Below are 27468 nucleotides of genomic sequence, written 5' to 3'. Positions count from 1 at the left end.
GGTCTGCCAGAGGAGAAATGGTGCTTCCGGCTATCCCAATGCCTCCGAGGCAAAGCCTACGAAGTTTACTCCAAACTTCCCTCCGGCCAGCGAGAAGATTACGCAGCCCTCAAGCAGGCGCTACTCGTCCAGTTCGAGTTGACCGCCGAGGCCTACCACAAAAAGTTCAGAAGTTCCCGCCTCGAACGCAGAGAGACCTACGGCAACCTCTGCGAGAGGCTGGACAAGTACCTTGTCAGGTGGCACGCCCTCAGCCAATTGCCAGAGACTTTTGATGGCCTAGCATGCCTCATACTCTCTGAGCAGCTGTTGGAATGCATGTCCCCAGAGGTCAGAGTTTATGTCAGGGAGCAACAAGCGACCGCGCCCGCTGACATAGCTTCCGCCGCTGACCGGTACTTGAACGCCCGTAAGGACTTAAAAGGTAAAGCAACCGCGACAGACCAGCAAACAGACCAACCAACTTCTCCTGCTCAATCCAACCTTGCTCCTAATACTCCCCAGCACAACCAGGCACCAGGCCGGCAATCAGCCCCTCATAACTACAATAACCGCCCCAACCATCAGTCTCGCTATAACCAGCCCAACTACTCTCAGCGTGACTTACGTCATAGCGCGCGTGACAGTAGACCCACTCCACAACGGCAGCAGCAGGCCCCACGGACCCTATCTACGGTGACGCCAGTCTCTCAACCCTCCGCGATCGATCCTTCTGACCAACCGGAGGAGGACACATACTTCGTCTCCACGATGGCCGTGGTTCCTCAACCCACTGCCATTGATCTCGGCCAACCAGAACTCCCACCAGTGCTACCTCACCCCATCTCTTCTCCTCCGGGAGTAGAGAACATTTTGGCCAACGGTGTCGAAGTTTTGGGCCTCTACGACTCAGGCTGTTCGTTCGGCGCGGTTATCAATAAGAAGCTGATTGACCCATCGGATCTCACTGGTGGAACAGTGACAATCCAGTCTATTGACCGTGGCACTCCTCCGCAGGTTCTACCTGTCGCGAGGGTGCACGTGGAGTGCAGATACGTACATGGCACCATCGACGCCGCCGTTATGGACACGCCAGTGTATGACTTCATTCTAGGCTCCAAATATGTTCCTCTTGGAGAAGTCAACAAGCCATACTTTTCTCTGCCCGTCGGTAGATCGGCGAAGCAGAAACGTGGCAGCAACCAGCTGGTTGGAAGCCCTGGTCGCCACACTAATACGCCTAGTCCCGACTCATCAGCGAAGCTCAAACCACTTTGCCCTGGCATCGACACTGCTAGAAAGTCACGAGTTAAAGTGTGCCCGCGCACTCGTGAGGGTCTACTTGACCCAGGCTACTCAGCCAAAATTAAGCAACATTCCTCTGACATTGACAGTGTCAGAATGCCCCGAGGTAAGATTAACCCTTGCTCTCGTGGACTCACTCCTCTCCATGGCTCATCAGCCACTACTCCGAATCAACCTCTCCCTGGCATTGATAGTGTCAGGAAGTCACGAGGTAAGCCGAACCCTCGCGCCCGTGAAAACACTTCTCCCTATGGCTCCTCAGCCACCATTCCAAATCAACCTCCCCCTGGCATTGATAGTGTCAGGAAGTCACGAGATAAGCCGAACCCTCGCGCTCGTGAAAACACTTCTCACCATGGCTCCTCAGCCACCATTCAATATCGACCTTCCCCTGGCATTGACCATGTCAGGAAGCCACGATGTAAGCCACATTATTGCACTCGTGGGGACGTTCTCCTGCAGAACTCCACATTCTTTGTCAGGCCACTCTTCCCTGACATTGATCGTGTCAGACGATACCGAGGTAAGCTGACTACTTACTCTCGTGAAGAAGCGCCTCACAGCGGCTTCGGAGGTAAGCCCCAACGAGCACACGTGCCTTGGGCACCCCGCCTAAGCCCCAATCACCCTCCCCAATCCGCCCCAGGAAGGAAATATATCTCATCCAATCGCCCAATCTACTCTCCCCAGCAGCCCCACGTTTCACCCAGGTGACTACATACTCAGGGACGGAAAGTAGACCACGGACAGACTTTCCTCCTGGCATGGATACCCCTTTATTTTCCAGATTTTTTTTTCTAATGCTGTGATAACAACTGATCTTAAAGTTAGAGTGACATCAGTCTGCTCGCACTTTATGGATCTTTCTGCGATAGATCCATCTTGGCGGCGGCGTATGTGACAAGTCAAAAACTCGCTGTCAGAGTCACTCTAATTTATCACAGCATTAATTATTATTTTTCATTATTTATTTATTTTATTTTAATTATTTCTCCATCCTACCCCTAAATTATTCACCCGCCACACCTTTTCCTCTCTACCAGGCTAGACTTAGTCCACCACCTTGGAGAAAATTAGGCCAGTCCTTTCATTTATCTTCCCTTGACCGGGGCAAAGATACGCTCAGACCTTGATCTTATCGACAGGATGTCTGACAGCCGCGGTTGACGCCACCTTGGTTGAATGCAAGCTAATCCTCCCCCCCCCCTTTTTCTCACGTCTCTCTTTGATCCAAGAGATTACCCTGGTCTACACACCGCGTGATACTCCAAGGTGCGGCTCTTGTCGGACTTCACCCACGTGTAAGCTAATTCTTAGCCTAGGACATTTCCGGTGTCCGCCCACACTTTCAGGCATATATATATAGTAAACCAACTCAAATCACCCTCTCTTTCTCATTCGAGCTGAACTATCGAGTCTGGACTATATCACTTATTCTTTCTCCTAGAGGAATACCTGGTGCCTCCCTCAGGTGTCTGCCTATTTATCGGATCACTTACCTGCCTATTTGCCTATCACCTATTGCCTATTTACCTGCCTATTTGTTTGATATCAAGAATCACCTACTATCTATGTGCTTAGTGCTATTCAGCACCGCACTTGCCTACTGAGATCTACTCAACTCTACCACTTGGCGCTATCGGCATTGCCCGCCTATTCGACAGCCCACCTGTCAAGCTATTAGGTGCGACGTCCCTATAGGTTCAGATCTGTGTGAGACGTCATAGCTACGCCAACCCTCTGCAACTCACTGGACATATCCTGTCAACTACGCTGCCCACGGCAGATCAGCTCTGCCCGCAGTAACATTGTGCCCACGGTATCCGGCCACCCGCCATACTGTGCCCACTACAGATACTAGAACTTGGGACTGAGACTCCACAAGAACTATATCGCCGGCGTCCCTCTATCCGCTAGAGCGCCACCTCCAGCTGCAGAACCTCAAGCCAGGACACAGCCAGCTACGACATCAACAGGACAACCAGCTAAGTCAGAGGACAAAGTGACATACTCTCTTATTAGGTGCTACAGTGATGATCAAAATACCTTACTAATTAGAGATAGATGCAAACCCTCCCCCTTTTATTCTTATATGTATATTTATGTAAATAAATATTCTTTTATTTTAACTTTTGTATCTATCTTTCATTGCTTTGTCTCGTTGCGTGTCTGCTCCCGATTCATATGCTGATAAGTGGGGGTGTGATAGCATTTAAAAATAATCATCCCCTAGACATAAAACGTGCCAAACACACGTCACCTTTCCCCACCTGTCACACTGCGTTGCAAGCTTTTTTCATTCTTATGTCCATGGGGAGTTCTCCAGCCAACACGTGGAGACTTGGGATTGATGATGTACTAAACTCGCTGAGACAGAGACGCAGGGCAGCATTTTGTATGGGCTCAAGTATTTTTAGATAAGATTTCCTAGCTGCTTAATGTATTATGGACCCATAGTCTAACTTGGATCGGATTAGACTCCGATAAAGCAGCAGTAATTTATCTCTGTCAGCGCTCCAGTCCATGTGGGGGAGAAAATTAAATTTGGAATCTAGAATGAGGCATAAAAATTGTGTAGTTTTCACGACAGTGATCTTCTTTTTGTGTAAAAGTAGTTCAGGGTCTGGGTGAATTCCCCTTAATTGATTTTGATTTGATTTGTTGATTTGAGGCACATCGGCACAATTTAGGCCATGTCGTGCCTGCAGTCCCTTAAGGACTACTCTCTCTCTAAACAACAAGGGCCAGATTCTATACAGTAATATAATTAAAATTAAGGTCTATTCACAGTTAAAATAGTAAAGGTAGTAAAAATTTAAATATTTGGTAAAAATCTAATGTAAATAGTGCATGTTCACAAATTCAGAAATCATAGATATCGTAGATAGCCCCACTTCCCGAATAAAGCCCAGTACCTTCCCAGGGTCGACATTATTAAATAGTGTTTTTAGATTAGTGGCTCTAAAATGTTTCGCCCTGACATCCTGGTATCTGGGGCAATCAACGAGGATATGTTCCACGGTGAGGCGAGAGTCACAGTACTCGCAAAGTGGGGGCTCCTCTCTCTTCAGTACAAAAGAGTGCGTGATGTAGGTGTGGCCAATCCTAAGTCTGGACATGGTTGTGCTACCACGCCTTGTCAGACCCTTAGATGTGGGCCGCCACCTGACATCCGCCACAATCTGCCTGAGTTTACTGTGAGTCTCAGCCTCCCATCGGTTCTTCCACTCTCGATAGGTGGCAGAGGCAATACTTTGTCTCAGGTCCGAGTAGGGGATTTGGGTTCCTGACACCGCATGATTTAGGGCTCTCTTTGCTTCTCTGTCTGCGGCTTCGTTTCCCTCAATGCCAACATGGGAGGGGACCCAGATGAAGGTGACATCCCTACGGTCGGCTGTTATTAGGTCCAACAGCTTCAGGCTCTTATGTACCAATGGGATGTCAGTCTTCATCCGCCCCAAAGCTTGCAATGCAGATTTGGAGTCGGAGCAGATTATAAATTTCCTCCTTTCTGATGCTTTTACGGCCATAAGTGCAAGCAATATTGCGTGCAATTCGGCCGTAAAGATGGAGCAGCCATCGGGGAGTCTACGGGAGATTGTTTTGTTCCGAAAGGAGCAGGCACACGCGACCTTTCCCTCCATTTTGGATCCGTCTGTGTAGATGGTGCCACAATCTCCGTAGCTCTCCTGCAGTTCCCTAAAGTGGACTTGTAGTATGCTTGGGTCTGTATTTTCTTTTTTGAAATTAAGGAGGGATAAATTTAATTTGGGTTTATTCATTAGCCAAGGAGGATTCTGAGGGGTTTCTATTTTAGAGATTTGGTCAATGGGTGGGGTTAAATTTTGGATGGGTTCTCTCATTCGAAGGCCCAACGGCTGTATGACGTTAGGCCTTCGATTGTATAATTTTACCTCTGTGGGGTTAAATATGGAGTCAAAAGCAGGGTTCGTGGGGTTGGATTTTAGCTTGACTATATACTGCATTGCAAGCTTTTTCATTCTTATATCCATGGGGAGTTCTCCAGCCTCCACATGGAGACTTGGGATAGGTGATGTACGAAACGCGCCGAGACAGAGACGCAGGGCAGCATTTTGTATTGGTTCCAGTATTTTTAGGTACGACTTCCTTGCTGCTCCATATATTATGGATCCGTAGTCTAGCTTGGATCGAATTAGACTCCGATAGAGCAGCAGCAAGGTATCTCTGTCAGCTCCCCAGTCCGTATGGCTGAGTACTCTTAGTATGTTTAATGACTTTTGGCATTTCTTCTTAAGTTCCTTAATGTGGGGGAGAAAATTAAATTTGGAATCTAAGGTGAGGCCTAAAAATTTTGTAGTTTTCACGACAGGGATCTTCCTTTTGTGTATAAATAGTTCAGGGTCTGGGTGGAGTCCCCTTAGATTACAAAAATGCATACTAACTGTTTTGGAGTCTGAGAATTTGAAACCATTATAGTTTGCCCAACCCTGAATTTTGTTTAAACATAACTGTAATTTTCTTTCTAAGGTGTTCATGTTTTTCCCATAAGTAAGAATGACAAAGTCATCAACATAAAAAGAGCACTCTATGCCAGGGGACAGCGCATTTATGATGCTATTTATTTTAATGTTGAACAGGGTGACTGACAGAATGCTGCCCTGGGGTACACCCATTTCCTGGTCATGAGTGTCAGAAGCGGAGTTGCCCACTCGAACCTGAAATTTTCGATCTTTCAGAAATTCCTCCACAAAACGGGGGAGGTGTCCCTTAAGCCCCATAAGCGCCAGGTCACGTAGAATGCCATGTTTCCAGGTTGTGTCATAGGCCTTTTCTATATCGAAGAATACAGCTACTAGATGTTCTCTTCTGAGTAATGCATTTCTAATATAAGCTTCCAGCCTTACCAGGTGGTCAGTTGTTGTCCGCCCCTGCCGGAATCCGCACTGGTAGTTTGAGATCACTTTATTCCTTTCCAGGTACCAGACCAGCCTACTGTTAATCATTCTTTCCATGGTTTTGCAGATGCAGCTTGTTAGTGCTATTGGTCGATAGTTAGCTGGGTCAGAGCCGTCTCTTCCCGGTTTAGGTATCGGTATAACTGTGGCTTTCCTCCAGCTGTTTGGGAAAGCGCCTGTTTGCCACACACAGTTATAGACCCCTAGCAGGACTGCCAATGAGGGTTCGGGAAGGTGCTTGAGGAACTGGTAATGGATTTCGTCTTCTCCAGGCGCTGTGTCATGTGACTTGTCCAGCGATTCCCTCAGTTCCTCAAGCGAGAACGGTTTGTTGTAGTCTTCATTGTTCTCTGACCTGAAATCAATGGGGTGTCTTTCCTCCCTGGTTTTGACTTTTTGGAACTCTGGCGTGTAGTGTGCAGTGGATGATTTTTCTGCTATTGAGGATGCAAGCCAGTCAGCTATTTCTCTGGGGGACGTGACAGTTCGTCCTTGGTTTTTCAAATGCCCTATTGCATTTGATTCTTTCCCTTTGATTCGCCTTACTGCCTTCAAAACCGCTCTAGCAGAAGTTTTGGCATCCAGACTGCCGACAAAACTTCTCCAGGAATTCCTTTTGGCTGACCGTATGGTTTGTCTAGCCTTTGCTCTAGCTATTCTGAATAGCTTTAGGTTTTCCTGGGAAGGATTCTTTATAAATGCAGCCAGTCGTTTTTTCCTATCACCAATAGCACTTTTGCAAGCTGTATCAAACCATGGTTTGCTAGGCCGTTTTGGATTTGCAGAGGTTAGGGGTACAACTTTCCTGGCTATACTTAGTAGCTTGCTAGCAAAGGTATCAGCTGGGTTCTGTTCATGGAGGATATTTTCTGTGATATCCTCAGAGCATCTTTTTTGGAATTGTTCCCAATCGGCCTTATTCAGTTTCCACCGCTGAGGTCGTCCCAATGAAGGGAGATTGTTAGTAATGAAGATTGGGAAGTGATCACTTCCCCGTAGATCATTGCTAACTGACCATTTAAAATCGTCCAGAAGTCCGGGGACGCATACGGTGAGGTCAATGCATGTGAATGATCCAGTTCCTGGGTGCAAGTAGGTCGGTGATGCATCATTAAGTATGCATAAATCATGTTGGAGGAAGATATCCTCCAGCATACGACCTCTTGTGTCGGTATTGTTGGATCCCCACATGGTGTTATGGGCATTGAAATCCCCAAGGATTAAATAAGGCCGGGGGAGTTGTTTCAATAGGTCCTCCATGTCTGTTCGGTTTAATGGAGCGCCTGGTGGTAGATACAGGCTGCAGCAAGTGATAACCTTGTGAAGGATTATCCTAGCTGCTACGGCCTGTAGTCTGGTCTGTAGTTCTACCCTCTCATGGGGGATGCTATCCTTCACAAGGATACAGACTCCACCTGATGCTCTCTCTGCATCCTCAACATTCTTGGTGTAAGCACGGTAGCTTCGGAAGCTGATGCAATCTTTCAGAAATGTTTCCTGTAAGCAGACAGCTACAGGAGTCTCAGAGTCCATCAGTAGCTGCATTTCCTCGTAATTGGCCTTGAGGCCTCTACAATTCCACTGTACGATTCTGGAATCCATGGCTTATTCTAGATGACCTACTTGGAGCTATTTGGCCTTGGGAGGCCCCCGGAGGGGTTTCCCTTTATTCCAGTGACCTTGGTATTTTTATTCTTGGGTTTGGATGGAGAGGAGGACAACCCCCTTTTGGGGGAAGTCTTTCTCTCTGGAGAGGGGAGATCCCTTTGGTTAGAGCGGAGGTTATTTCCTCCTCTCTCACTTCGGGCATCCTCTCCGCTTTGATTTCTCCCCTTAGGGAGTTGGTCAACCTCTAACTCGGTAGAGGTTGGGGTGTCTGGCTGGGTTCTCTGAGGAGAACCTGTGTCAGACATGATGTCTCCGGGTTCTCCCGGAGTATTGGTTTTGACATGCTGCTCAGTCTCCATGCTCTCATCAGCGAGCACAGAGAACCTGTTCTTTAGCATGACAACAGGGCTTTCTTGTTTCTTCAGAGGTGTGTTCTTTGGCGGTGTTTTCTTCTGAGTTGGAGGAGGAGGAGGGGGTGGTGGGGTCAATGTGTCCGTCTGTGTGGCTATGGATCTTCCTTTCTTAGCAACAGCCTGGGCGTAGGTCTTTGTCAAGCCGAATTGGCCCTTGGGTAGGGCCAGTACATCCGATTTCGCCTGGCTAAAGGTACATCCGTTTCTTGCCTTGTACTCCTGCACGGCAACCTCCTGTTTCCACACAGGGCAGTCCTTGGAGTAGGCTGAGTGGCCAGCTTGACAGTTTGGGCATTTGAACTGGGCTGTGCAGCCCTTGTCCTCATGACCCTCTCCAGCACATCTGGCACACACAGTGTTCCTCTTGCAGACTGCCGCGCCGTGTCCATAACCCTGGCACTTGAAGCACCTCATGGGGTTAGGTATGTAGGGCCTCACTGGAACTCGTAGGTATCCTGCCTTCACATACTCTGGCGGTGTCCTAGTTCCGAATGTGAGGATAATAGTGGCGGTTTTGACCTCCTCACCCTCCCTGCGCCTGGTAATGCGCCGGGCATGGGTGACTCCTTCAATGCCCTCCACTATTTCCTTCTCGGAACATTTCAGTAGGTCCCTAGAGCTGATTACACCTCTGCTGGTGTTCAGACTCTTGTGTGGCATGACTTCCACTTGGAGATCACAGAGTCTTCTGCATCTTAAAAGCCCATCAGAGTGTGTCTTGCTGTCTACTTCTACAAGGAGTTCCATTGATTTGTGTAGCTTAGACACACTCTTGGGCTCTCCCACTACTGACTTGAGTCCCTTATAGATAATAAAAGGGCTCAACTTTGTCAGGCTTTTACCCTTCTCTGTGCACCTAACCACCAGAAATGATGGCCAGGTGGCACAGCTTTTTGGGACCTCCTCTTTTTTATCGTCAATTCGACGTTTCTTGCCCAGACATAGGTCTGGGGCAAGTAGTTTTGTGTGTGTTTTTTTGTCCATATATATTTTGGTTAATTCGGCACCTGTGCTCCCCACCCGCCATCGAGTCCAACAAGGGGACGGGCCATTCGGATGTCCAGAATGAGCCCGCCAGGGCTACACAGGTGCTATACTCAGTCAGCTGCTACATCGGACATGTGTCTGATACAGCAGCTCCCTGATTGACCCTCCAGCCACCGCCCTCCAGCATAGGTCGACGACCTATGCTGGTAGCTCGGCATGACCAGCCGGTTGACCCAGAGCGGGCCATCTGGGTCTCAGGTCTAGGGGAACTTGGAGCCAAAGTATTGTGTTGTTGTGGTTTATCCTCAGATAGCCACCACTCAAACACCAGGATCTCTTTATCCCCCCTTACCCGTCGCAGTCCACGGCAAACGGACTGGTCTAGGACGTAGTGAGAATTTAAAGTTAAGGAGACAGTGTGATGATCAATGAAGGCAGACTTAGGAAAAGAGGAGGCAGACACAATGATAGAAAAGAAGTAGGGCACTTTTGAGCTCCAAAAATGCTAAGGAAAGAGGAGCGCAGTTTAACGTCATGTCTCGGGACGACGAATTCCCCTTAAATTATAAAATTGCATGCTAACTGTTTTGGAGTCCGAAAATTTAAAACCATTATCGTTTGCCCAATTTCGAATTTTATTTCAACATAATTGTAATTTTCTTTCTAAAGTATTCATGTTTTAAACAGGGTTACCGAGAGAATGCTGCCCTGAGATACACCCATTTTCTGGTCATAAATGTCAGAAGCAGAGTTGCCCACTCGAATTTGAAATTTCCGGTCCTTTAGAAATTTCCTCACAAAGCAGGGAAGATGTCCCTTAAGCCCCATAGGCTCAAGGTCACGTAGAATGACATGTTTCCAGTTTGTATCATAGGCCCTTTCTATATCGAAGAATACAGCTACTAGATGTTCTCGTCTAAGAAGTGCATTTCTGATGTAAGCTTCCAGCCTTACCAGATGGTCATTTGTTGTCCGCTCCTGTCGGAATCCGCACTGGTAGTTGGAGATTACCTTGTTTCTCTCAAGATACCAGACCAACCTATTGTTAATCATCCTTTCCATGGTTTTGCAGATGCAGCTTGTTAGTGCTTGTCACAGATTACGTTATAGAATTGTTTGTACATTTCACTTTTAAAAGAAAATATAAGCCCTCGACATGAGCCTCGGGATTTACCCCTCAAATTTAGACACTTAACAGCACGTCAGGATTTACCCAAGGGACGTGACTATGAAGTTTGAAATCTATTGGTTGATTTGAAATTAAACAAAGACATTTTTTGAAAAGAGTTAGCGCCAGAGAATTGGCGGGTGTAAGAAAGTAAGGCCAGTCGATAAAATAATGTCCTTGTAGATAGTCACGTTTCTAAGAGCTCTGTTTGAAAAGCCTTTGTAATATGTTTCATGCTCATTGATTTATAATTTGTACATAAGCTGTACTTACGTTATATTTAAATAAAGTTCCAGAGTTTTGTTTTATCAAAGAATTGTTAATCGTGAGTCTAGATCGTCATTTTTTGTTAACTATTGAATTCAAGTAAAATCCCCGGCATCACAACACATCGTACCATCTGCATGTTGTGACAGTGCTATTGGGCGATAGTTAGCTGGGTCAGATCCATCTCTTCCCAGTTTAGGTAAACTCCAACTATTTGGGAAAGCGCCTGTTTGCAATACACAGTTATAGATTTTTAGCAGGGTTGCCAATGAGGGTTCGGGAAGATGCTTGAGGAACTGATAATGGATGTCATCTTCTCCTAGCGATTTGTCATGTGATTTGTCCAGCGAGTCCCTCTGTCTTCAAGCGAAAACGGTTTGTTATAATATTTATTGTTCTCTGATCTGAATTCAATGGGGTGTCTTTCCTCCCTTAATTGGACTTTTTGGAATTCTGGCATGTAGTGTGCAGTGGATGATTTATCTGCTATTGAGGATGCAAGGCAGTCAGCTATATCTCTGGGGGACGTAACAGTATGTCCTTGGTTTTTCAAATGGCCTGGAATCCATGGCTTATTCTAAATGGCCTACTTGGAGCTATAGGCCTTGGGAGGCCCCCGGACTAGTTTCCCTTTATTCCAGTGACCTTGGTATTTTTAGTCTCGGGTTTGGATGGAGAGGAGGACAACCCCATTTTGGGGGAAGTCTTTCTCTCTGGAGAGGGGAAATCCCTCTGGTTAGAGTGGAGGCTATTTCCTCCTCCCTCACTTCGGGTGTCTTCTTTGATTTTATTTCTCCCCTTAGGAAGTTGGTCAACCTCTAAATCAGTAGAGGTTGGGATGTCTGGCTGGGTTCTTTGAGGAGAACCTGAGTCAGACATAATGTCTCCGGTTTCTCCCGGAGTGTTGGTTTTGACATGCTTCTCAGTCTCCGTGCTCTCATCAGCTAGCACAGAGAACCTGTTCTTTAGCATGACAACAGGGCTTTCTTGTCTCTTCGGAGGTGTGTTTTTTGGCGGTGTTTTGTTCTGAGTTGGAAGAGAAGGAGGGGGTGGTGGGGTCAATGTGTCCGTCTGTGTGGCTATGGATTTTTCTATCTTAACCACAGCCTGGACATAGGTATTTGTCAAGCCGAATAGGCCCTTGGGTAGGGCCAATACAGCCGACTTCGCTTGGCTGAAGGTACATCCATTTCTCTCCTTGTACTTCTGCATGGCAAACTCCTGTTTCCGCACAAGGCAGTCCTTTGAGTAGGCTAAGTGGCCAGCGTGGCAGTTCGGGCATTTGAACTGGGCTGCGAAGTGTATCTTACTATCAACCGTTACGAGAAGTTCCGATGTCTTGTGCAGCTTAGATACACACTTTGGCTTTCCCACTACTGACTTAAGTCTCTTGTAGATGAGAAAAGAGCTCATCTTTGTCAGGCTTTCTCCTCTTCTGTGCACCCGACCATCAGAAATGATGTCCAGGTAGTACAGCTTCTTGTGGCTTCCTCCTTTTTTTCGTCTATTTGTTATCTCTTGCTTAAACATAAATCTGGGGCAAGTAAAATTTTTTTTTTTGGGGGGGGGGTATTGTCCATGGACATTTTTTTGTTATTCGGCACCTGTGCTCCTCACCCGCCATCGAGTCCAACAAGTGGGACAAGCCATTCGGATTTCCAGAATGATTCCACTAGGGCTACACAGGTGCTATACTCAGTCAGCTTCAGCACCGGACATGTGTCCGATACAGAAGCCCCCTCCAGCCACTGCCCTCGAAGGCCTATGCTGGTAGCTCAGTATGACCAGCCGGTTGACCCAGAGCGGCCATCTGGGCCCCAGGTCTAGAGGAACTTAGAGCCAAAGTACTGTGTTGTGGTGGTTTATCCTTGGATAGTCACCACTCAAATACCAGGATCTCTTTATCCCCCCCCCCTTACCCGTCGCAGTCCACGGCAAACGGACTGGTCTAAGACATATGGAGATTTTAAAGATAAGGAGACAGTTTGATGGTTAATGAAGGCAGACTGAGAAAAAGAGGAAGCAGACACAATGATAGAAAAAAAGTAGGGCACTTTTGAGCTCCAAAAATGCTAAGGAAAGAGGAGCGCAGTTTAACGTCATCTCTCGGGACGGTATGGTGTTCGTGAACCCGAATTGAAGAAGGCTATCAGTTTAAGTGGGTCTGTATTTTCTTTTTTGAAATTAAGGAGGGATAAATTTAATTTGGGTTTATTCATCAACCAAGGAGGGTTTTGAGGGGTTTCTATTTTAGAAATTTGGTCAATGGATGGTGTTAAATTTTGGATGGATTCTCTCATTCGAGGCCCAACGGCTGTATGACATTAGGCCTTCGATGGTCACTTCATCCCCGGTCACTTCATCCCGGTCATTTCATCCCCGTTCACTTCATCCCCGGTCACTTCATCCCCGGTCATTTCATCCCCTGGTCACTTCATCCCCCGGTCACTCCATCCCCGGTCATTTCATCCCCTGGTCACTTCATCCCCGGTCATTTCATCCCCTGGTCACTTCATCCCCGGTCATTTCATCCCCTGATATTTTCATCATCTGATCATTTTTATCTAACAAATTGTAATTTTAAAAATCATGAAATAAGCAATATTTAATGTATTGATTTTTTTTTTAAATGACAAAATTGTAACACGTTAATGTTTAAAAGGAATTAAAGCAAAACTTATACAGGCGACATGATATAACGAGGATGGGTGAACTCCGCCTTTATTAGAAAAAAACAACCTTATTTCAAGGCTAAAAATGACGCGCCCATTTTCAAGAAAGAGCGATTGAAAAATAAATAAAGTGAAACATGGTCGTACTTTCACCACAGCTTGGCCTTTGATGATAAATTAACAGCGCCACGGTCATAATTATTGTAATCGCACTTCTATATCTCAAAAGATTTCCACTACTTGTACCACACCTTGGCCTTTGATGATAAGTTATCAGCGGCATGATCATAATTGTTCTAATCGCACTTCTATTTCTCAAATGATTTTCACTACTTGCACCACACCCTGGCCTTTGATGATAAGTTATCAGCGGCATGATCAAAATTATTGTAATAGCACTTCTATCTCTCAAAAGATTTCTTCTACTTGCACCACACCTTGGCCTTAAGTTATCAGCGGCACGGTCATAATTATTGTAATCGCACTTCTATCTCTCAAATGATTTTTTACTACTTCCACCAAACCTTGGCCTTCGATCCGGATAATATTATGATATTACAACCTTCACATCCAATAGAAGCCTATAGATAAGTACACACCCAGATTTACTATATAATATAAGATTTCTCATTAAGAAAACAAAGTGGAAGAGGAAACACTATAAACGCATTAGTAACAAGTCATAAAATGTCAAAAAGCATTCTACATAATCATATTTATATATAAAATATTTAATTGGGGATGAAATGACCGGGGATGAAGTGACCGGGGATGAAGTGACCGGGGATGAAGTGACCACGGGATGAAGTGACCGGGGATGAAGTGACCGGGGATGAAATGACCGGGGATGAAGTGACCCGGGATGAAGTGACCGGGGATGAAATGACCGGTCACTGGAAAACTAGAGGCAAGCGATGCATTGATATAAGCCTTATCTTTTGAGGCAGCTAAAGACACAGCGAAAAAACGACTCATTTCTGTCGGGGGCTTCATGTTCAGGAAGAGGACCACACACATTATCAGACAGGTGGTGGAAACTATAGATGACCGGCGGTCTCAGCAAATACTAAGACAAAACAGATCGGTCTTTCGCTGCTGGAATTGTGATGCTCCTGGCCACATTCAAAGAAACTATAATAGAATATTTGCAGGCCGTCCGAGAGGAAGAGATTGACTGGGTAGCCAACAAGCCATCACCCAATCTCAGAACCAGGAAAACTAGATTCTGCCGGTCTCGTGGGGCGGAGACAAGATGCGAGATTCACAGGAAGACCTAAGATTATCATCTTAGTGTCCGCGTTAGGAAAAAAATCTGAGAGTACAAGGAAAAATAGGAGTTCGTTTCTGCATAATTCTATTAAATACTGGCGCATCAAAATCAATAAATCATCCTAGTCTCATAGAAATCACGTGATTCACAAAATAAGTTGTTATTCACTAAAAACAGCTAGTGGTGAACTTTTGTCAATTTTAGGACAGACCTTTGTAAAGTTCGAGATAGCTAACCAACCTTTTAGTACACTATGGAAATCTAGAAATTCCATTGTTTGAAGACGACATGGAAAGAAGACAGATTAAGAGGGTCTTAATAACGGAAAACACCTCATAAACGCACAGTCTGAAGCCATATGGGGCACAATAGAACGTAACAATCTCATGTCATCACAAGCATAGAACAGTCAAAGGAAGCACGCAGAAGGCTGCCTGTTGTGAGAATATTGGTTGTTAACAGAGAATACTTTAAAGTACCTGTTCGGGTTATGAATGTTGACACTCAAGCTTGAAACCTACAAAAGAATGTTATCGCCACCTGTTGCCCAGTGGAGCTTATTGCAACGTGTGGTGCGGTGACCCTGTAGCTAGTGCATCGTTATGTGATTCTCGAGTTGATCTAATGCTTGGGGACGTGGGCGACGATCTGTCAGAGGAAGAGTACGGTAAGGCTAAACAACTGTTGCTAGAGTTTAAGGACATCATGCCAGACAGTGAAAATGAAGAAGGCCAGACTAATAAGAACTTCACAACTCAGGTCTCCAAATTAACGTAATGGTTTAATGTCCAATAAATCACGGCCAACACTGTAATATTGGCAACACGTAACACTAACTGTAACACTAAATGTACAACGTTCTGGATATTTGAATCGCCGTATAAACTCTAGAACCGGATCGAACATCGCTCGACCCTCCTGGGTGGTCACCCGACTATATTTGACGTGACTGGCCTGAGTACCCTGAGTACTATTCACTTTATGTTTCTTGAAACTTCGTAGTTGACGGTCTTGGCTCGTCACGGTTGATCGATCGTCTAGCGCTGGCCTGGGGCAATTTGCGTCGGCTGACTACACACATATCACTCACTACCCCATCTGTGTCACCACCAGGTTTATTACACTTCCCCATCCTTAGATCTATCCGTCCCGGGCAGATTCAACTTCACCATGGCACTTGCAGATTCTGTCGATGTGGACGACCTTCATTTTGGAACTTGGGCTCTTCTGTATTCGATACACGACATCATTGATTCTTTTTATGACGCGGTAGGGTTCTTCCCAGTCTCTTTGAAGCTTTGGGACTTGCCTTTTCATCTTTGTAGGTTGTACAAAACCCTGAAGCATTGGCCCGTTTGTCATACCTTGTTTTCATCTGGTCACTGTTAATTTTGATGTTTCTGCGGGCCATAGCGTGAGTTTTCTCCATCCGTTTTCAGAGATTAGTGACACAGTCCATCGAAGAAGCTGGCACATCACACGGAATCCCGAATAGCAAGTCACATGGTATTTGCAGTTCTCGGTCGAACAACATCTTTGCTGGAGTGCAACCGGTAGTGCTGTGAATCGATCCTCTATATGCCATGAGAAACATTGGGATATATGTGTTCCAGACATCTTGACGTCCATCGACGACTTTCGACAGATGTTGTTCCAATGTTCGATTAAATCGCTCCACCATTCCGTCTGACTGAGGGTGAAGAGGGGTTGTGCGTGTCTTTTCGATGCCGAGTACCTGGCACATCATTTGGAAGATCTTGGATTCGAAGTTTCAGACTTGGTCGAAGTGTAACTCCTTGGGAGTACCGAATCGGCTAATCCAATTTTCCACAAGTGTTTCCGCTGTGGTGGTGGCTTCTTGGTTTGGTATCGCAAATGCTTCTGACCATTTAGTAGAATAGTCGACCGCCATCAGAACGTACTTGTTTCCTCTCTGGTACTCAGGGGATTACGGAGGTTGGATTGCTGCATATGTCCCTTTGATCTCCTGTGCAGTCCCTTTGCTGCTGCACATGCGTCGCACCTTCGGCACCATTTTTCTACATCATCCCGGTAACCAAACCAGTAAAACCGCTGGCGTACGTTTTCAAAGGTCTTATTGACACCTAAATGAGACCCAATGGAATTATTATTAATTTTTCTTGCAGCACTTCAACCACTTTCACCTTAGACAACAACAGCTGAAAGCGATTGCTTGTCCCGTCTGCAGTTTCCCAGACCCACTTGAGAACACCATTGCCGATTGTCAGTGAGTCCCATTGTGCCCAATATGCCTTCGTAGCAGCTCTTTCGACAGAAAGGTGATGCCATTCTGGTCGCTGTCCATCTTCCTTCATAAGAAAAATTGGAACCAGATCTTCATCTTTTAACTGGTCTTCTCGGATTCTTTCGTCGGACCATGACCCTGAAGCTTGTAACCTAAGGCGCTGGCAATCGATGACAACATCCTTTTCTTCAACCGTGCTGCAGTGTGTTTACATTTCGTTCTACAGGTCGTCGAGACAGCGCGTCAGCATTCTCATGAGTTTGTCCTTTTTTGGTGCTGTGTTTCGAAGTCATAGGTTTGCAAACGTTCAATCCACCTGAAGACTTGTCCTTCAGGACTTTAAAACGATAACAGTCATCATAGAGCGGCGTGATCAGTCCTTATGAGAAATTTTCGCCCATAAAAGTATTTGTGAAAATGTTGTATGGCATCCACAATGGTAATTAGTTCACGTCTTGTGACACAGTAGCTTATCTCAGGTTCGAACAAGCTCCGACTAAAGTAAGCTATGACTCACTTAGTTCCATCTACCGTTTGGGATAAAAACGCCTATTCCGTTATTGCTAGCATCGGTGTCAAGTATGAAAGTCTCGCCTGGTATCGAGTAGGCCAGAATGGGTGGTGAAACTAGGACCTTTTTAAGTCTTTCAAAGACCTCTTTACATTCTGATGTCCAAATGAACGGCCCCTTCGGTTCTGTCAATTGATGAAGAGCACTACAGAGACTAGAGAAATAGAGCACGAAACGTCTGTAATACGTGCAGAGTCCCAGAAAACTTCTTAACTCCTGGATATTAGCGGGAATAAGCCATCTATTTATGGCTTCAACTTTATCCGGGTCTGTGCTAACTTGACGCTCCTTATGAACAAGGAGCACTTTTTTGGATTCAGTTTCATTCCAGCTTTTCTGATTCGTTCAAACACTTGCTTCAGGTTCGCCAAAGTGTTCCTCAAAGGTTTTGCCTATGACGATAATGTCATCTAAATAAATAAGACACGTAGTCCAGTAAATCCTCTTAGTACATGTTCCATTAGTCTTACAACCATAAAGGGCTTGATCTACATAACTGTCGAGCTTGGGAATCAGTCATTCAAACACGACGGGCACTAGTAACTAATGTCTTTCCTACTGCTATCCCGTTGAGGTTGGGGTCCATGCTTTCTACCCGCGCATCACCAGAGGCCAAAAGGCATCACGGTAAATTGCCAGAGGCCATTACCTTCTTTAACCATTGACCACAGAAACAGATGACCTTTACATTATATGCCTTATAGATCGCAAGGTCTGAAAAGGGAACTTAAAAAAACACTAATGCTGTTGAAATTGGGGGGTTGAGTTTTGAGTTTTTGACACATTGGCACAATTTAGGCTATGTCGTGCCCGTAATCCTTCAAGGATTACTCTCCTTTAGAAGAGCTAAATTCCATACAGTTAAATAATTAAAAACAAGGTCTATTCACAGTTAAAATAGTAAAAGTAGTAAAAATTTAAAAATTAGTAAAATCTTATCTAAATATTATAGGGTCACAATTTCACAAATCAGATCTTCGCAGTCAACCCCCATCTCCCGGACAAAGGCCAGTATCTTCCCTGGGTCGACATTGTCCAATAGTGTTTTTAAGTTGTGAGCTCTAAAAAAAATGTTCCCTAACATCCTGGTATCTTGGGCAATTAACGAGGATATGATCCACCGTGAGGCGAGAGTCACAGTACTCACTTAGATGTGGGCCGCCACCTGACATCCGCCACAATCTACATGAGTTTGTTGTGAGTCTCAGCCTCCCATCGATCCTGCCACTCTCGATAGGTGGCAGAGGCAATACTTTGTCTCAGGTCCGAGCAGGGAATTTGGGTTCCAGACACTGCTTGATTTAGGTCTCTCTTTGCTTCTCTGTCTGCGGTTTCGTTTCCCTCTATGCCCACATGGGAGGGGAAGGGACCCAGATGAAGGTGACATCCCTATGGTCGGCTGTTATTTGTTCCAACAGTTTTAGGCTCTTGCGTACCAATGGAATGTTAGTCTTCATCCGCCCCAAAGCTTGCAATGCAGATTTGGAGTCGGAGCAGATTATAAATTTTCTCCTTTCTGATGCTTTGACGGCCATAAGTGGACTTGTATAGTTGGGTCTGTATTTTCTTTTTTGAAATTAAGAAGGGATAAATTTAATTTGGGTTTGTTCATCAACCAAGGACGGTTCTGTGGGGTATCTATTTTAGAAATTTTGTCAATGGGTGGGGTTAGCTTTTGAATGGATTCTCTCATTCGGAGGCCCAACGGCTGTATGACGTTAGGCCTTCGATTGTATATTTCTACTTCTGTAGGGTTAAATATAGAGTCAAAAGCAGGGTTCGTGGGTTTGGATTTTAGCTTCACTATATACTGCATTGCAAGCTTTTTTATTCTTATGTCCATGGGGAGTTCTCCAGCCTCCACGTGAAGACTTGGGATTGGTGATGTACGAAACGCGCCGAGACAGAGACGCGGGGCAGCATTTTGTATGGGCTCCAGTATTTTTTGATTAGACTCCTAGCTCCTCCATATATTATGGATTCGTAGTCCAACTTGGATCGGATTAGACTTCGATATAGCAGCAGCAAGGTATCTCTGTCAGCTCCCCAGTCTGTATGGCTGAGTACTCTAAGTATGTTTAATGACTTTTGGCATTTCTTCTTAAGTTCCTTAATGTGGGGGAGAAAATAAAATTTGGAATCTAGGGTGAGGCCTAAAAATTTTGTAGTTTTAACAACAGGGATCTTCTTTTTGTGTATAAATAGTTCAGGGTCTGGGTGAATTCCCCTTAAATTACAAAAATGCATGCTGTTTTGGAGTCCGAAAATTAAAAACCATTATCATTTTCCCAATTTTGAATTTTATTTAAACATAATTGTAGTTTTCTTTCTAGGGTATTCATGTTTTTTCCATATGTAAGAATGACAAAATCATCAACATACAGAGAGCACTCTATGCCAGAGGAGTTGAAATTGAAAAAACAAGAGTTTATGTTATCACAGAAATCCAGACTGACAATTGATAAGAAATATTCAAGCCAAGTTCTTATTTTCCTTGAAAAAAAAGGAATATTGCTACGCAATGATAACGGACATATTTTTAGATCATTAATAAAGCAAACGAGATTGTAATAAATGTGAGTGTATATATCATATACTCGATACCATCAGTTTTATGTATATATATATATATATATATATATATATATATATATATATATATATATATATATATATATATATCCTACGTACAAATACGAGTCATTTTATGTGTATATATCCAACGCTTAAATACGCTTCTGCATGGATCAGAGACGTGGGTATTATACAGAAAGCAATTAAGACTACTTGAGCACTTTCACCAAAGATGCTTGCGTTCCATCATGGATATACGGTGGCTAGACCACACTAGAAACAGCGTTGTCCATGTGAACACCGGTATGGACAGTATAGAGGGAATTCTTATGGTTCGAAAGTTACGCTGGGCAGGGCACGTATTCCGTATGGGAGACGAACGTTTGCCAAAGGCAGTCTTTTTTGATGAGCTAAAAGGTGGTCAGCGTAACAGAGGCGCCCCAGGGAAACGATTTAAAGACTAACTTAGGAGCCAACTTGCCTTAGCTGACATAGAAGAGAGCACCTGGTTGCATGCGGCCTCAGAACGAGACAGTTGGAGGTCACCCACAAAGACCGCGGGATACACATTTGAGAGCAAAAAAAAATCTGCTTACTAGGACAGACGAAGACGCCGAAAAGAAAATCTAACTCAACCACCTGCGGACAATGGTTATGCTTGCCCTGGAAGTGGCAAAATATGTAGGTCACAGCTTGGGCTGCGCAGCCACTAATCTTCGGACTCGAAGACAAACCTTATTATATATATAAACTAAGCGACCCACGGCGTAGCATACGACGCTATTTTGCAGGGCCGGCATTAGGTCACTGCAACCTATGCGACCGCAGGAGGCCCCGCACTTTCATTGGACCCGCGCTAATTCAGGTTGTAACATATTAAATTAAACCATTTTATAACTTAAACAGATTTCTCGCGCCCTCTTGACTTATCAGGAGCTCCTGGAAATCTCCTAAAATTGCAAAATATACAAAACAAAAGTCCTGGAAATCTCCGGAAAGGAGTAAAATCTTTAGAAAACTCATAAAAATCTTCTGAAATATATAGACAAAAAATGTCCACTTTGGGGTGTCATTCAATGTGGGAAAACCCCAACCTTACCAGCGATAAAAAAAAAGAAAATGGCATTATGCAATACCCGTAATTGTGGAATCTGGTGAAAGAAGATTCTCGCGCCTCAAACTAATGAAGAATTAATTGAGGTCAACAATTCTCGAAGATAGATTGAAACATTGCTATGGAGAGTGATCTATGTAGGAAACAGAAATTTTATGATATACTGTTTGACTTCGCTACACGCAAGACTCTTGTAGTAATTCTGTGCGTAGTAAAGAATGAATAGAATGCAAAGACGAATTTATTTTGTAATACAAACTCTTAATTTTCACTTGGCCCTGCGAACTCCGTTTCGCATAGGGCCCAACAATGGTTAAGTCCGGCCCTGATATTTGGTAACGGGTGAATACAGAGTAGATTACTTGTTCTTCCCCCCCCCTTCTTTTTTTTGCCGCTAAAATTACGTGGGGTAACTCTAGTCCGACTTGCAGAAATAAAAGCAATTAATTTTGGGTGAATACTACTTGTTCTCCCCCCTTTTCTCTTTTTTTTCGCCTTTAAAGTTACGTTGGATAAATCTAGCCCGACTTGCAGAAATAAAAGAGTGATCTTTCCTTTACTTCTTCTTATTCAAACTGTTGAGCCATGTAGAGATTATATATATATATAAACGATTAAAGACAATAATAATGTTATAAGTAAAGTGAATGGAAGAATTAATGAATGAAAAAATATTATGAATGGAGCTAAAAATAGCTAATTGACATTGGCTATATTTAGAAGCACGCAATATCAAGAATAGAGTTGCAAAAATAATGAACGAATGTATGTAAAAATGCTTTAGAAAAAAAATTGAATGTTAATTTGATTAAAATATGAAATGGATGAACTGTAATAAGTATGTTCATGTGTTTAATTATAAAACTATCTTTTCGAAGAGAAGTTTTATCACCTTAGAGCTGAAATAGATTTTTAGAGTTAGGAAAAGAGAGTTTCGTAACATTTCGGTCTGCGCATGCGTGACCTTTTCTATTAGATTACGCGAATGAATGAAAGTGTAACCTTTCGGTAATGTCTAATGAAAGAATATGCGTCAAGAGATCTAAATTCGCAGATATAAAGAACGAATTTATGTAAAAATGTTTTTGAAACACAAATTTGAAGGTTAATTTTATTAAAATATCAGGTGACCGAGCCTCGCTCGGATGAATAATTTGTGAAGGAAGGATATATACCCGAAGTAATTTTGGGAATATTGTTGTAATTACGAAAATGAACGATCGGGTAAAGACTCAATCCAAAGAGTTGCTTTTTCGTTCTGTCAGTTCTCAATGTAATTGTACATGGCGATTTGAATAGAAAGTCCCCCCAACAGTAGGCCTATAGAAAACCACAGCTTACGTCTTAACGTTTTACATTGCTTCTTTCGCGTAAAACTATTGGGCTATTGTTGTAATTACGAAAATGAACGATCAGATAAAGACTACTAATCTGAAGAGTTGCTTTAGTGTTCTGTTAGTTCTAAATGTAATTCCACATGGCGATTAAATATAAAGTCTCTTAAGTCCTCCTATAGTCTAGACCAACCACATCTCACATCCGTCTTATAGTTTTACAATCCATCTTTTGCGTAAAACTATTGTAGGCCTACTATTATTGGCTTGGAAGAAAGTCTTTGCAGTGTTACTTCTCAGATGGTAACGTTCAGACATTTAATTATGGAATTAGTATATATTCATTATGGCTTTAGTACGAAACATCAAGTGACGCAAATCTCTACGTTATAGGGTAAAACAGGCACTTTGTGACAAAGTAAAATGGCAAATTTTTTCTTAATAGACTTAAATCATTGCATTAGTTTTCTAAAGAAACGTTTCCGTGGGGCACCTCTGTTACGCCGAAAAATATGTTCGTCCCCCATACGGGATACGTACCCTGCCCAATCTGACTGTCGGACTATAAGAAGTTCATACCGGCTTTTGTCATCCATCCATCCATCCCAGTGGTGCTACAGCCCGTGGAGGGATATGGCCTGCTTTTACAGATCTCTCCATTCAGATCTCTCCTGGGCCTTCCGTCAACACGCCCTAACTCCAAGCTTTTTACCGAGGTTTATAATTAAATCAAAAGAGGCTGCAGCGTACGCAAACTCGTTGACCGCTAGATGGATATCATGTTTAGTGTGAGCAAGTAAGGCGCAGAGAAGCTGTGTTATGACCATTTCCTTTGTTTTGGTACAGGACAGTAGACACCGAAGCATGAACACATGGTAATAACTCACCAGCAAAATAATAATAAGGCTTGTCTTCGAGTCCGAAAATCAATGAGGATTGCAGTGTTTCCCGTGGGTACGCAGCCCCAGCTGTGACCTACATATTTTGCCACAGACAGGGCAAGCATAACCATTGTCCGCGGTGATCGATTAAGATTTTCTTTTAGCGTCTGCGTCTGTCCTCGGCAGCAGATTTTAGTTTGGTCTCAAATGTGTATCCGCGTCCTTTGTATAGATGGAATTCTTTAAGTCCGACAGTTACGCAGGACAGAGCAGTATCCTGTATGGGAGACGAATCTCAGACGAATGTATGCCAAAGGCAGTCTTTTTTGGTGAGCTAAAAAGTGGTCGACGTAACACCGTAACGCTTAAAAGACCAGTTTAGGCGCCAACTTGCCTTAGCTGACATAGAAGATAGCACAGAACGAGACAGCTGGAGGTCACCAGCAAAATAAACAACAATGTAAAAGGTATCTACACCACTCTACACAACTTATTAAGCACTTAAAACACAAAATAACTAATCATACATCGGCACATTTAATTTCATTACTTTTCTTTCATAGTTCTATAATAAATCAATCTACAGTAAGATGGTGCGCAAATGTTTAATTAGGTCTAAAGGTTCTTTAAAACTCGTTCTTGTTTGCAAAGAAATATTTTAGTGTACTGCGATAAGCCTAGTGACGTAAGCAGCGTTTTTCCCGTTTACGTCATGGAAAATTTTCATTCATAAAACATTCTTGCCAAAATTAATTTTTCGATAATGAGGCATTTTCAAACCGATATAACGGTCGACCTCGAGTTTTCCCGATGTGGCCAATGAGTTGAGAATTTTTTTCTCACTAATATGCACATACCTTGAAATTTTAAAGAAAATCGTTAGAGCCGTTTTTGAAATAAAATTTATATATATATAAATATATATACATACATACATACATACAAGAATTGCTCGCTTAAGAGTATAGGATAATGAAATCAATAGACTATATTTTGTATTTTTATGTGTCAAAGTAGAAACTATATGTGCAAAGTGTACTTCTTAAAAGTAGATCTAGATCTAAATCCTTTCGATCTTTTCTCATGTCAACATTGTAAACAAAGCCTAGATCCATATAGTACTATGGCTTTAATAGAGTCGGTCAACTTTTTTTTTGAGGGTCTTAAGTTTGTTATAGGGCTACAATAATACAAACACTACGGTCTAAGTTAGTACCCAAGGAACATTTCTGCCAAGTTTTATCAAGATTGGTCAAGCGGTTTTTTATTTCTATTCGTAACATACATTGATACGCCTTACTTTCTACTTTATAGTATAAGATATATATTAAATGAAAACCCTTTTAGTATTATTATTCAACAGTTCTGTCAACGTGGGTACCTATTGTGATGACATAAAGGTGTGACGGTTAAATGGCTCTGCTTTGAAGGGGAGTCCATTTCCATGAAATCAGTATTGATTTGCCCTTTTCTGTTCTCCTTCTTTTGTATTTATTTGTTTGAATAGTCACAACTTTATTGCCTCTTGGTGACTCTAAAACTGTAGAACTCGCCCAGCAGACCAAACTGTGAGGTGCGAAAAGACTGCTACCTATTGAGCGTATGTTTCCTTTTTCAGTTCATTCATTCTTCTTCATTCTGTTCATGGATGAGTTCATGATTTGTTTTTATTCATAAGTTAAAATTAAAATTAAAGAAAGAAAATCAAAATAGTTCAAAGTACAATGCACAGCGTTAGAATCCTCCTTCAACTGCAGGATAAATTAGCACTCTAACTTAACCCATGTTGGCCAGCTTGTCCTGGTTGTTCCTGTAGTGACATTTTGGACTTAATATTTGGTCGAATATCCGATTGTTTGAAAAAAAAATCATTACTACATAGCTAATGTAAATATAAAAAAAATACGTACCCGCTTTTTGTACCAATAGGCTTTAAAGTATATCACTATAAACTTGTAGCCATTAAAACATGGACATTAGTTGACTCTGACAATGAAATGAAATACATTATGTTAGTAAAAGATAAGTGTAGAAAATACAGAGCTTGTTCAATAAGTTAGAAGTGAATCACGTTTTGTATTTTGCATTGTGAATCTGAGCTGCGCTGTATTATCTATTTTATTGTCCATGAATAAGCATCCTGTAGAGTCTTTATAGACCTATGTTTTAAGAAACAAAACACGTAAAGAGCCACACACACTATAATGCATGCCTAGTAGAAAGGCAAAGCTTAAAAATAGACTGTACGTTATTAAACAAGTGATTGTATACACATGTAATTGTAATGAAACATAGTCATGAAATATCTTGATTTTTTTTATTTTTAGCAATCCTTATGAAATTCGAAACGGTATTTCTTAGGCATCCACAAAGGACGTAGAATGCCCAACCACCATCATTTAGTCTCATTTAGTGATCCACATGTAGTGAAAACGCAGTCATATGCACACTATATTCCATAAAAAACAAAAAGTACGTAAGTAATTTTATTTTAGAATGAAGCACATATTTGTAGTCAATTTTAAAATATTTAATATTTTATAAAGTTGTTTTCTTTCATTAATTACATTTCAGATAAACTTAAAAAAAAATAATTAAATACAAACAGCAAAGCTGTCATGCCATTCGATTAGCTAAGCCTCACAGTTATGCAAATTGCAGAAAATAACTTTTAGGTTTGAGATGTAAAAAGACACTATCGTATTCTAACAATTATTTTTTAAAAGAATAAATTCATATAAAGAAGAGTTTTAAGTAGATCTAGTTAAGTAAAGTAAAGTACCCCTTTCAGACCTTGCAATGTACGCAATATGATAGGTACACCTCAGCCAACCCCACGCTCCGTATGTCTTACTTAATAAACCGAAGAAAGGTTTGAACCCATAGGATTAGATCTATGAGACAGTAAATGTGTATAGTAAGTCTGCAAGTATTGAACAAAGACACAATAGGCCAAAAATCTTCATGAAACGGAACTTCTTTTTTTCTATTCCTAAGACGTAGTTTATAGTTTAGAACTTGAAATTTAATAGTTTAAAAAAATGTGCATCTGTTTATTTAAAGTATATGTCCTCATAAAATCAAATAAAAAACATAAATCAATCTAAATTAAAAGAAAAAATACACAAATTTCAAAAGGGCAACAACCTTGTTGAACAATAGCATTTAGTGGAGTTTTTTCCCTTTTAACATCGTTTTGAAGTGTGACAAGAAATAATTTATTGAATGCTCACCTTTTTTTTTTTAGCTTGGATTCTACGCTGTGTATTCCAGAGTACAAGCTGCCAATGAATGGGATGCATTACACATGTTTATAAACATAGAAAGAGTGCATTGACATAATCCAACATTACGTTCAATGTATTTGTTTTCCTAAGTGATATATTTTTTGTTATCATTAAGGTTCGTTTATATATGGGTGTATAACATTTAAAAAATGTATCAAAGCTTAATTCTTTACAATTTTGAATACATTATTTGAACTCTGATGTCAGTTATGAGTTCACTTTAAAAAACAAAAGATTCTAACTGAACAGTTATTGAGCTAATGAACTCAAAAGGACTATAAGAAGAAACAAAGTAGTCCAACTCTTATTTACTTACAACTTAATCAATAAGGCAAAACTCATAGTACATGCAACGTTAGGCAGGTGTTACAATGAAAGTTGCTTTATCTATTAGGAAGCAAATATTTCATGCATATCAAAGACTTCTATTAGAAATATTTTAAATTTCAATTCATCATTATGTCTAGTAAACACCAGGCTGAGATACTCAACTCTTATTTCATTGGAAATGTCTCTCTGTTATGTGTTTCTGTCTCTCGTCTTGAACGTTTAAAAAAAAAACGAAAATCGCAAATCTGATTTCATGGTATTGTGTAGCGTGCTAAAAATAGGGGCAACGGTTACTTCTGGTCTTGTGAATTGAACATGTCAACTATTTTTATATGTATTATTTTGCTAAATAAAAATTAATTTTGTATTGATTCACTTTAGACATATACCAACTACAAAACATACTTTGACTAAGACGTGATGATTTCAAACATTTTTCATGGAATGGAAGTCATCCACCGTAAACTAAGCATCTTTAGTCCATTGAGTCTGTCTCCTTCTCTTT

The sequence above is a fragment of the Biomphalaria glabrata genome, chromosome 6 (genome assembly GCF_947242115.1).
Source record: "Biomphalaria glabrata chromosome 6, xgBioGlab47.1, whole genome shotgun sequence".
NCBI lineage: Eukaryota > Metazoa > Mollusca > Gastropoda > Planorbidae > Biomphalaria > Biomphalaria glabrata.
The sequence above is the reverse complement of the archived record's forward strand: the minus strand, read 5'-3'. Positions refer to the sequence as shown.